Below are 10,132 nucleotides of genomic sequence, written 5' to 3'. Positions count from 1 at the left end.
GGCCACCAATTTCCCCGATCACTTTTGTCTCCGTATCCTAATGAACCGAATACACGTATATGCGGTCGCACTTTAACTCTATCGATCCTAAAATGACTGGGGCCAAGCTGGTGCTCGCTTTTCGTTTTATTCGGAAGATAATGTGTTTAATAAAAGGTACATTGGTACTCTGTCATTCAGTAACTCATCTGGGGCCTTAACCTCTTGATTGACCAATCTAAATCCACCCACTCGTTCACCTTCGTCACAGCGCAGGGATCTCTTCACTCTCCGCTTGCTCCACAGATTTTTCAGCTGTGTGATAGCAAAGGTATGGATTAAAGTGTAGTTTGAGTACCCTTAGTGTGACGTATAGAGTGCAGTAGAGTAATGGCCACTGTCACTGTGTAGGCTAGCATAATTACCGTCAAATATATAAGGTGGTTTTCACGGTAAACCCGATCCATGGCCCACAAGTAGGCCAGGGAATTAGCACAATTAAGTTCAGGAAAAAAAAGAAACTTACGCCGTATGCGGAATTATACACACAGACTCGTGTTACAAAAGGTACAGTTACTAAAAAAATCATGATTTTTACCTTTTTCAGTTTGCTCTTTAATCTCAGGCTTTTTTTCTCCTTCTTGACCTGCAGGAACTTATAATTAGTGGTAAAAATTTGTACTTATCGAATGATGTTCATTTAAATGCTTGAAATTGACGAAATGATTGGGACCGTGGAAGGATCACAAGTGTAAGCACATAACCAGAATATTCGAGAGTCTTGAAACAGTCAGCGGTGAACGTTTTCCACTTTTTGAAGCCTCTTTTGAAAGGACAAAAATTTACCCGAAAACCTTTGACCCTCTTACCTCTAGTCTCCTTCGCAGCCGTTGTTTGGGCTCGTCACGCAACGCTCCCTCCCCCACCAACCGGCTGCTTTAACCCGAACCACATTCCTTTCCCTTTGTTTAGATTTCACGGTGACTGCACGTGATAATGCGCGTTTGCACCAATGACACGTCGCCTTTGCTTTCACGATAAAACCAATCAAATTTCAATGACGTAAGTTCCCCGTGTAAATTCATCGGCGCTTTCTAGTTGCCAGTCATCTCAAAAATTTCCCATGGATGTAACTCCGAAGAAATTGGTAGAAAGTAGTTCAAGATGCTTCATTTGTTCCTCGATTTCACTCACAAAGTATACAATTTACATTTTCGGTAAAAGTTCATTTGATGTTGCTGAACTAATTCGTTCTTCGCTCACTGTTGACGTGCATCGCTACGCGGAGAACAGCAAATTGTTTGTTTGTAGAGACAAATGCTACTAGCTTTTGTTAAAGTTTAAGAAGGTATCGGATAAACTGAAAGAAGTCAAGAAAGAAAAAGAAGAGGTCTTCAATACACGAGAAAAACCCAGGGCAAAGAGACTGCGCTGCGAACGGACGAGGAGAATAATGTCGGGGAACAAGAGCTCTTTGACAGGACTGTGAACACGATAACACCTATATGATCATACATTTCCAAGACTACAGTTCATCATTAAATTACCGTCTGTTATGACTACGAATATATTTCTCTACATAAATCGCAATATTTCGAACGCAAAACATGAAGTAAAATTAAGCTTACGTCTATCACATCTGCTTTGGAAATGGCCTCGAGAAAGTGAGAAAACATGCCTATTGTTTACCACTCGACTTAATTGTAAAAGAAAATATATAAACTTAAATAATATAAGACGAAGCCAAAATGGCACGTTAAGAGAAGTAAGGAACTGGTTCTTGACATACCACTGTCTTGTAACATGTGCTTCATCGATAGCCACAGCACATAACATCGCACGGTATACATCATTTCCTAGCATCGATCGCCAACGATCATTCTTAAGCTACCCTTCTGGTGAGCCGAAAACTAACGAATATTTTCCATACTCAATACTAGGGCGGTCAATCTCTGCTTGGGAACTAATGTTTACCGCGCTGACTCCAATACTTTGCAGGTAATTGACCTGATCCTCCATTAGACTTACAAGCGGAAAAGCAATAACAACGATATGCCCAGCAAGATTATTGATGTGATCGCACACGAGTGGAAGAGCCTCATAAATCAAAGATTTTCCAAACCCTGTAGGCAGGTTTAACAATACATCTTTTTTTCGCAAAGAATTTTCTCAATTTCCAGCTTCTGCGGATCATGTGAACTAGAAATTTTGAATTTGGAAGCGATCGAAACAAAAGCTTCTGATATCCCGCAGGGATTCACGGATCTGTGTATTCATTTCTGATTGGTTATTTTCTTACGCATCTTATACGGATTGGTCCTATTCTTGCGAAATTTATCACGCAATGCTAAAAATAAATATCGTCGCGTGTAAATTGTATATTGGAAGTACTTTTGTACAAAGCTTTCCTTTGCATTTCAAAAGGTTGAAAAGGTTATGTCTGATTCGTCCGTTTATTGTAATTTATACTGTCGCGTCATCGAAAAGGGAAACGAAAGAGTGTTACTTTCAAAGGGATGGAAAAAATCCGACGTACTCACCGAGATTGAAAGTTTGGAAATATCTTTGCGATCGATCGAAAACAACTACGTCTGCCCAAACTTTGTTGCGAAACTGAAAAAACGTCGGTCACTTATCGAGCAAACAGAAAAATTGGAAGCAGATCTCAAAAGCCTTAGTACAAGGGAATATTCGCTTACAGTCAAACGATCTAGGGAACTGCTAAGTGACGACCACGATCCTCCAACATCGAAAACGTCTGCGATGGATCTGACGGGGGCTTTACCCGTATCACTACTTCACCTTCTCTTCGTCCTCTGCCAAGAACATCTCCGTGCCCGTTTTCCCCCGTCCAGACTAGTCACCCACGCCAAACACTTAGGTCAAACGAATTTTCAGTGAATGTTCCGGAGATGCAAAGCGGTGTTCAGAACCCAAAAGCAGTTGATGTGCCGATTAAAGTTAAATGGCGTCAGTAATGGTGATCGCTGGCCCTCCCATGTTGTTTAGATGTCGAATCTGGTCTTCCATAAGCGATCGCAACGGCGATATTACAAGGAGAACACTAGAACTACGAGGCTTTCCGAACAGAACATCCGCAGCGATCGGAAGGCACTGGAGCCCGTCGGCAAATTTACAAAAATATTTCGACCTCCAAGAAATTCGCGAGGTGCGTTTTCCTGTTCAGGTAGAGGATTATCGATTTAAAACTGCTCTCTCACGGATTTGAACGCTTTTTACCAACGTTCTTCTGTAGTTGCAGACATCTTATTTCCAGCTCGCAGTAAATTTGACGTTTAATGTAATGTACAACTGTTATAAAGCAGTTGGGAAACATACACAAATTTATTTTTGGCATTACGTGATAGTTGCGTGGTCACTTTCGCAAGAGTTATCCAATCAGATAGGGCGTAAGAAACTAGCCAATCAAAAATGGATATGCAAACAGCGGGATATCGGAACAAGCTTTTGGGAGCCGTTGCGCAGACTGACTATACCGGCGGTTTAGACTGTCTGCGACGCAGGCTATGGAGAATGTGCTACCTTTCTATAACATCAAGAAATGGATAGACGTTCTAGCCTTTTCGGATAAGGACGAATAAACCGTAGGTCCCGTATCCTCCCTCTGTTAATTAGTTAATTTGGTTAGGCGGGGAACGTTAAAGAACCCACACACGAGATTACTGTGATGTGCTGTGGCCTGTTTGCTGGGAAATGGGCGAGGGGACATCTGTTAGATTCGCCTTTATTTTATTGCAAACTGCTTAGTAGTCTGGTAAAGTCCCCCGCACGGTGTTGTTAAGCGCCATGAGCTCAGGATATGAGCACTATATAAATAAAAGTTATTATTATTATTAAATGGAATTAGATTGCACAGACGCACCAGAACTTCTACTCAATTTTGGCTAGTTCTAGTGCATAGGTCGCTGATAAGACCTGCAAAGTTAAGATTTTCGTCGATGGAGACACATTGCAATTCTACTCGTTCTGTTTTAATGATTTCCTGGCTGTCAATGTCTAGAGCTCTGTCAAAATTCGTGGCATCAATATTTCTGGGATTGATGGATAACGATTGGAACTTTTTTGGGTTTTCCAGGAGAAAACCATCATAATTGTAATACGCTAATGCTTGCCATCCTTGCATTTGACTCATCAGATCTGAATTAGTAGCCTCATGGGTTTTTCCCGTTGTGCACAGTTGATGGCCGTCTACGTATATTGTCAAATTTTACTCCTTTACGTGGAATGATATGACTTGTCGTTTTGAAACATACTCCCCATTAGGGGCCCGAGTGCCGTACGTAGGGACAGCCAAGATCCATTGTTTTCCATTCAATAATGTGGTGGTTAATCTTCACTCAGTAGTATAGTGCTCACGGTGTCTGAACCATCAACCCTTGGGCCTAAAAATCTGAAATAATCCTTGAAAAATATCTAACTCTAATCTGTAACACTGATCTGTAAAACAGATCTGTAAAAAATGATCTGGATAAAATTTGTAAACTGATGTGACAAAATCTACAAAATCTTGAAATTTTTAAACTTTATGGAAAAATTAAAATCATAAAACACAGACTCAAAATGGCTTCTTCTTCATCTTGTTTTCAAATTAAAACGTTTAAATTTTTTTTATTTGTAGTATGAGATGTGTGATTATAACATTAATTTAGCATTACTTGAGGATGATAGCAGTTATTGTCCTTTTTGTGACAAAACTATCAAAGAAAATGACATTTTTGAAGAGAAATGTTGTGAAAATCAAAATGTGAAATTAAGAGATGGTTCATTTGTTTGTATTAATTGTGGATTAGTTTATGGTTATAATTTAGAAGATTGCAAGTTCATTGATTTTAATAACAATATGTATAAATTCCGAAAAAAAACAGTCTATATCAGAAAATACCATATAGAAAAAGTTATTTATGAAATTGATGATCAATATAGAATTCAAATATCTCGAAATGATATAAATAAAATCATTAAAGTATTTGATCTTATTGAAGAAATAAAACCTCAAAAAAAGTGGAAGAAAACGGATAATATCAACAAAGTTTATCATTGGTAAGCTAATTCATATGATGAATTTGTTATCAAATGAAATTAAATTATCAACCTCCAAGAAAACTATTGAACAATATAAAAAGTATTGGGCTCGAATAAAAAATCTTATTGGAGACAAAATTGAATCAGTCCTCCATCAGCAAATTTAGAATCATATTTTTTAGAATATTTGTCTGCTAATGGGCACATGTCTATTATCAATTCATCAATGACTTTGACATGATTTAAAAACACATGCTCATCAAATTGAAGCCCTCTCAAACATGACCTGAATTCAGTTAATATCTTTTCATAGGATGTGAAAGCAAACTTACACATCTCAATATTTTTCTTATAACTCTTTAATTGCAAGAAGGTTTATAATACTATTCCAGATCCAGACACAATACCAAGGATAATTTGGTTTAGTGTTACACCACCAACGATGGTTCCAGTAGCAACCAATCCAACGGATGTTACTTGACCAATGACATGTTTTCTATTCATTATTTTATGCATCATTTTAAATGTCCAATATTTCTTGTGATAGAATTTATATAAATTTTTTAATTCATCGATTTGGTCTTTAGTTAGTTTGTCTGATATGTGATTCCAATTGAATATACTTCTTTGTTTCATATATATTAGACAGATTAATTCGATTTCTGCAAATATAAAACACAAGCTCCTTCAATCAATGCATCTGGTGAATTCGTTGTTATTTTTATTTTAGTTCCAGACTGATAATTGAAAATAACAAAATCAGTAAGAGTTTGAGTGGTTGGGTCGTCGTTAAGTTGTATGGTTACATTTGTTTTATTTCCTGTTTCTATAAAAGGGATGTAGTGAGTTCCTGTTTTAATGATTCGATAAGTGAATCTGAAATTCAGTGAGTATGTACCTGTTTGAAGAATTTCGATTTCATCAGACTGCACTCTGAAATGAGTTGAATCAATTGAAGATATACTGCTATTTTGAAATTCGATTCATCTTGCAAAAACATTTCGGCGATTGTCTATATAGAGTAAATATATTTTTTTTGTTGCTTCATCTACACAATGTTTTGTGGCTGGGCTGGTTGGTATTTGTGGTTGACGAATCATTAGTGGTGCATTGAAATATAAAAACAGTTATGAACTGTGCGGTACAATTTATCCCAAGCATCTTTAACTGGTAAGTCATTGTGATGACCTTTAGAACCGTAAACGACTACCCAGATATCTAAGTTCTGATCATATACCTGACCTCATTTGTTTTTCATCACAATGTCAACCATTAAATAATTAGGGGAAGACCATATATACCATTTTGTAACATGAACAATATTTCGAACATGGTTTGAAAATAGATTCATTAGTTGCCTTGAGACTGTCGTAACAGAGATTGTAACACTTAAACTTGATGTATTATAGTCGATCTTGCTTAATTTCCACCATAATTCGATAGCAACTGTGTATTCTGATTCATCACCTCGGGACATGTTAATTCCAAACCATGATGAATAATAACGTTTATTAGTGTCCAAGTTAAGCTTGAATGGTTTTACACGATTATTAAATTCATGAAAGTCGCCATTATCACTCAGTTTTTGCCCAGAGGTATCGTCTTCATCATTGAATTGACCGGGAGCATACATAATATACCTGAATCAACAGAAAGAGAATATCAAGAATTCGCATCTATATCACTGACGGTAAACGAAGAATCATTGATTTGAATGGTCAAGATACAGCTTTTTCATTGATATTAAAGTCAATAAATAATATAACCAATTAATATAATGAGATAAATTTAATTGAAGAAGATCTATCATCCAAAATTGGGTCGTTTTGTCTATAAACATAAGGGTTTTGGTATAATATTCGATAATTTAATGAAACCAATAAAAACTATAGCATCTGCTGTATTAAAAATGTTACCAAACCATTTGTTAAAAAGGCTCTTAATGCAGGTGTTTCACATGCTGGAGAACGTCTTGGGAAAGCTGTTTCTCAAAAATCTGGTGATTATATAATGAAAACATTACATGGAAACAAAAAAACTACACCAAGAATGTCATCAATGAATCCAATAGAGATTATTAAAGAGAACCAAAGAAACAAGAAGAATCAACAGATATGATTTTAAATCGTTTGATAAGTGGAAGTGGACGATAAAATAATCTAACTTATAATTATAATGGCATTCAGAACCAGGGGTTTTTTAGAACGACACGAAATGACAAGATTTCAACTAGATGAAGTTATTCGCTTACCAGCCAATGGTTAGTCGGAAGTTAAAAGTGGTTATAAATTTAGCATCAACGACCGAAGTAGTTTTTTCGATTGGTATAATGCTTATTTTGAGGTCCAGTTCCAGCTTCAAAAGCTTGCTGATGGTACTGCTTATGAAGCAGATCGTGCGACAGTGATTAATGGTTCTCGTTCATTGATCAATCAGATGACTATCAAAAGTGGAGGTAAAATTATTTACGACACTGATAATCTTAACAAAGTATTGAATTTGAAGAATTTGCTTGAAAACAGTGATAATTATTCAAGAAGTGTTGCTAAAAATAGTTTTTGGTACCTTGACACAGACCACAGAATAGCTAATGCAAATCAAAACAGTGGATTCGAAGCTCGACGATTGTTGGAAATAATAATGTGAACGTAAAGATTCCTCTGAATCGTTATTCATTTTTTTGAAGAGCTTGAGGATCGAATGTTAGCACCAAAGCAATTACAATTTACTGTCAATCTTTCAAGAGACGCAGATCTGATTTGGAAAGCAGCTGCAGCTGATGATGATCGTGTTGTTATCGATCGTTTCTATTTATGGATTCCAAGATTGACTCCTAAAGCCAGTCTTTCTCAACAGTTTCTGTCAAACTTCAATAAAGTCAACAGATGGAATTATAAACAAGAAATCTTTGAACAATCACCCACCACAAGATCGACAGGATTTTTTCAGATAAGCCCAACCATTGACAATGTAAAGCATGTTTTTGCGTTTCTTTAACGTGAAAAAGATAATAATCAAGAAACGAATCCTTATGAATATGACACTTTCAATATTAACGAGGATCGAGGAAATGGCTCTTATCTTTTAACTTGTAAAATAGAATATGGAACTAATACACTTTATCCTGAGGTGAAATACGATAGCGACTCCAAAATGAGAATATTTGACGATTTAATGAAATACACAATGCGGCAGAATGATTATAATTCAGGAACACAGCTTAATCTGAGTAACTTTAATTCTGTTTTCGGAGTTGTTTATTTCGATCTAACTGCCCAACCTGAAAAGGTCACAAAGGATCCTAAAAAGCTTATTTACAGATACAAACTTAATGCACAAGCAGCTGCTGATAGCGCTTTTACAGTCAATGCGGTTGTACTATATAAAAAGAATTAATAATAAACCAAGTCGGAAATGAATTGTTGATCGTTTAAATGAATTCGGAAATGAATTGTTATCGTTTGAATGAATCAAAATAATAATTTCCTGTTTTTTATATGTTAAATACGTTTTATGATCATTTAAAATTATATAACGTATAATATCTAAGATATGACGACAAAGTTATTTAAAATCGACATTGAACTATCGCCTAATCAAAAAAAGAATCTCAGCAGAGCTTATCATAAAAGAGAAACCATTACGCTTCGATTATCAGCAAATGCTTTATCAGGTAATGACACGCTTCATGTTACTCAAACTGTTGCTAAACGATTTGATATAAATCGTGAATTGAAAAAAGGTATGGATATAAAACTGTCAAAATCAAATATCAGAAACCAAGTCGGAGGAAGTCTTTTAACAAGCATTCTGAGTATGGCAAGCCTCTATTACCAACTGTTGCAAAACATTAGGACTTTCGGCTTTGGGAGGATTAGCTTCAGAAGGTGCATCTCAATTGGTTAAAGCAATTAGTGGAAGAGAAAAACCTGTTAAAACAAAAGTGCCAGTTACAAACGAACGTTATTGTATTCCACCCGAAAGGCTATAACTATTACTTCAAACTTAGGTAGCACGGAAAACCGTAAAAATCTTGAACAAAAGCTCATCTTTCAAACCGGCAGTCTAAATCCCACAGGCATCAACGAGCGCTTTTCATTCCACTAATTTATTCTTGTTTTTCTCGTTGCCATGTTCCCACCAATAACGTAACTGCATTTTCGGCCATTTAAAGCAGCCATTGTTATGAGGAATGGTTTGTCTGACAAACCATTCCTCATAACAATGGCTGCTTTAAATGCGATAGGAAAAGATGCGACCTCTGTCAAAATTTCTTTGTTGAATCTAAATCATTTCTCAGCTTTCAGACAGGCAAAAATTGCACCATTCAGTCTAGACTTTCCTGTGACTCTAAAAATGTGATTTACCTGGCTTCCTGTAAGAAATGTCGCCTGCAATACGTGGGATCTACTACCACCGACTTTAAAGTGAGATTTCCAAATCACAAATCTACTATGCTCACAAACAAAACAACTTGTATAAGTAAGAATTTTTTTGAAAAGATGAGAAGGGCAATTTACGCCATTTTTGATGATCGGCGATATTAAAATGGGCCCTTTTCGCTCGGAAAAAACTATTTTGATTTATGGGCAAAGTTGGAAAGAAATTGATTTTTAAAGCCGAAATGAACGGGACCGCTTTTAGAGAGACTGAGTTTTAAATATATGAGCCTTAGAGAACTGAACAGAATTTCACGCTTCAAAAACTAATTTCGCACTCGTTGGAAAAGCCAAGGCAGTTCCAGTAAGCTACGCTCAGGCTAAGAGAGATTCGTAGAAAAAGTTTGACAGAAATCGATTTTTCAAATTGAAATGTACTGGAACGCTTCAGAGAGACCGCATCTTAACAACTGTGGTAGCAATAAAATCACAGCAACAGTCACTTTCATAATTTGGAATAAACTTGGTGATGTTTGACAGCTTTTACATTGCAGGATACCATTAGAGATCCGCCAGAACTATCGCGACGAAGTCGTGGAATTCTAGATGGCCCTAACGACTGGCGGAATACTTCTGTTTGGATACAAACTCAAGGAAAAATTATTTTGGGTTTTAAAATGATCAGGAAATGATCAGAACGGAATAAACCCTGATTAACCACAAAAAATGTT

At 36.4% G+C, this 10,132-nt stretch overlaps 1 protein-coding gene across 3 annotated transcripts in view; it reads right to left on the bottom strand.

The window, feature by feature from the left end:
* Positions 1 to 8,176: 8,176 nt before the first annotated feature.
* Positions 8,177 to 10,132, bottom strand: part of LOC111343322 (uncharacterized) — a 36,171-nt gene continuing 34,215 nt past the window's right edge. For 2 of the 3 annotated variants that reach the window (XM_088747163.1, XM_088747165.1), the window contains one exon: positions 8,177 to 10,132. This exon is cut by the window's right edge and continues 1,175 nt beyond it. The gene's annotated coding sequence lies outside the window, so the exon portion shown is untranslated. The other variant, XM_088747164.1, reaches the window with a different exon arrangement.

The sequence above is a fragment of the Stylophora pistillata genome, chromosome 2, assembly GCF_964205215.1.
Source record: "Stylophora pistillata chromosome 2, jaStyPist1.2, whole genome shotgun sequence".
NCBI classification, from domain to species: Eukaryota; Metazoa; Cnidaria; class Anthozoa; order Scleractinia; family Pocilloporidae; genus Stylophora; species Stylophora pistillata.
The sequence above is the reverse complement of the archived record's forward strand: the minus strand, read 5'-3'. Positions and strand labels throughout refer to the sequence as shown.